General features: G+C 36.4%; 1 non-coding gene across 1 annotated transcript; it reads right to left on the reverse strand.

The window, feature by feature from the left end:
• Positions 1 to 885: 885 nt before the first annotated feature.
• LOC116100191 lies at positions 886 to 1,019 on the reverse strand. Its single transcript, XR_004122527.1, has one exon. It is a non-coding gene; the product is annotated as a small nucleolar RNA SNORA17 (small nucleolar RNA).
• Positions 1,020 to 2,892: the final 1,873 nt, after the last annotated feature.

Consider the following 2,892-nt stretch of genomic DNA (forward strand, 5'->3'; position numbering starts at 1 on the left):
TACCCAGTTTTTTGGGTTTTTGTTGCTCTGGTTTCCAGGTAAAATGAACTAAAATGGCAATTTCACTGTTATACTATGATTAATGTTGACAGGTATTTGTCATCTTTTTTTCATATTTACCTATGTGGATATTCAATGTCTCCACTCCTAGGTGCCAGATGTGACATCCAGATGACCCAGTCTCCATCCTCCATGTCTGCATCTCTGGGAGAGGGTGTCACCATCACTTGCAAGGCGAGTCAGGACATTAAAAGTTATTTAAGCTGGTACCAGCAGAAACCAGGAAAATCTCTAAAGACCCTGATCTATTATGTAACCAACTTGGTAGAGGGAGTTCCATCAAGGTTCAGTGGCAGTGGATCTGGGACAGATTATTCTCTCACCATCAACAGCCTGGAATCTGAAGATACGGCAATTTATTACTGCCTACAGCATGTTGAGGAGCCTCCCACAGTGATACAATTCATAACATAAACTCCATGAAAGCAGAAGTGAGAGACATGCCTGCCCCATCTGCTTCTCCTCGTGAACCACCCACTCTAAGTATTTCTCAGATGTCACAGGTCTCTCTAAGATTCTGGAGGCATTTCAGGTGTGATCTTAGGTGTTCTATTCCCTGTTCATGCACTATCATCTAACACTGGTGGTGTTATCAGGCTAGCTCCCTGTCTGGGCCTTTTTGCACTTTTCTTGTGAACACTGTGGTCTTGTTCCCCATCTTGTCCACCTGAACAGCCCCTTCAAAGTATTGCCAGTCTTGGGCTCACTCATGCCCTTGGCCCTGGTTATAGGCTGAGTTCTTTTAGTCTCTGGCTCCCCATCCTATAAGACAGTCTGCTCTTGACTCATGACATTCAGTCTGCCTTAGGCTTACTTATCTCAGGGAATGTTAGGTTACTAATCACTCAGATGATAATAGGTTAGGACACTGAGCTGAGTATAGACATAGCCTTTATCTTCTCTGCCTCTTACTGACATTCATATGGCACAAACACACCTGCAATGCCTCTGGGGGCAGGAGTGCACCACAGTCGTGATCATTCTAATTTTGTACAACATGTAAGAATAAAGTCAGAAGACGTAATACCAAATACATTTCTAGGGTTCCAGTTTTCCTAGTTATGCTTTCCTTTGACTATCTACATAAATTTCAGACTGAGTTTACCAACTTTTGAAACTGTTTTAGGAATATTATCTGCATTACATTGATTTTTATTAGCAAACTGCTGATACTATCCATTTAAATCTCATTTATGTGACTGGAGAGAAAGCTCAGTGCTTAAGAGCATTTGTTTATCCTGAAAGTGACATGGGTTTGATTCTCAGCACCCATTAGGTGAATGACAGCTATATCCTTATTTATTTATTTATTTATTTATTTATTTATTTATTTATTTATTTTGTATGTAGGTATTCTGTGTTCAAAAAGATAGATACAAACACATGCAAATACAAAAAAACACCACATACACTCATACACCAGAAGATGGAATCTGATACCAATACAGATGGTTGTGGATCATCATAAGGATGCCGAGAATTGAACTCAGACCCTCTAGGCCAGCAGTCAGTGCTCTTAACCTCCCCACTGGTGTCTTTTAGTTTCAGTCGACACAGCACCATCATCTGTCCTTTGATGGTACATGTCCATGATGTTCTTAGGGATATTAAAAAAATAAATACATTCATTTTTTTAAAAGCAGTTCACAATATCAACACAGATATATGCTCTACTAACTTGTATGCTTCTAAGATACATGAGCTATTCTATCCTCAATGTATGTAGAGATTTTATTGTAATTACTTTCAAATATTTATGTTGAGTTTCCTTGATTTATGAATTTGTACACTAATAACATTAGCAAACATCTTATTTCATTCATTTTATTGCTCATTTCTTATTGCATTTCTTGTATCTCTGCTATTGTTTTATATATAAATGGCAAAAGTAGACATTTTGGTGTTTTGTATGATCTGAGGCATAAATGTTCAATATTTCTCCACTGAGTTTTATATTTGCCTGAGCTTTATACACAGCACATGACAGTAAGATATTTTTGTGACTAGTCTTTATTCTTTGAAGACTTATGATGAAGAGTTAATGACAGCCATAAGACAGTATAGAGATAATTACATAATTCTCTTCCTTAATTGTCAATAGAAAGAACCATATGGATAGAGTGCATAATGGTGAAGTGACTGTTGTCTTAGGAAATACATTCATCTAGATCAGGATGACTCCCAAGAGGCAAACAAAATGCTGAATGTAGAGAATGAGAGGGGGAAGAATTAGATGGGAAACATGAGGAAGAAACACAAAAATACAATTTAGTTTAATACCTTCCTCTATATCCCTGTCTCAACTTAAAACCCAATCAAACAACTGTTTTAGAATTTTTTAAAAATAAAATAACAAAATTTCTCTATACTTCCAGAAGTTTTAGTGCAGATCCCTTGTCATCTCTGAGGGTAAATTTTTTTTTCTCCACTAATTGTATACTGACATTGCCTTCCTTAACCATAACAGCAGATCACAAAACACGATCCTGTTTTCGTTCCAATGTTTTGATCTCAGTGAATATTTACTCTCTTAATTCCTTAGAAAAATTTTAACTTTTAAAGAAAATGTAAAAGGAAGCAAAGATCATGTTTTTTTAATATCTCTTAACATGAATGGACTCAATTTCCCAATAAAAAGAAGTAGAGTAACAGACTGGATATATAAACAGAACACAACATTTTGCTATATACAGGAAACACACCTCAGTGATACTACTTCTGAGTGAAAGGCTGGAAAAAGATATTCCAAGCAAATGGTCCCAAGAAAAAAGCTGGAGTAGCCATTCTAATATCAAATAAATTCAACATTCAACCAAAAGCTATCAAAAAAGA

The sequence above is a fragment of the Mastomys coucha genome, unplaced genomic scaffold (assembly GCF_008632895.1).
Source record: "Mastomys coucha isolate ucsf_1 unplaced genomic scaffold, UCSF_Mcou_1 pScaffold20, whole genome shotgun sequence".
Lineage (NCBI taxonomy): Eukaryota > Metazoa > Chordata > Mammalia > Rodentia > Muridae > Mastomys > Mastomys coucha.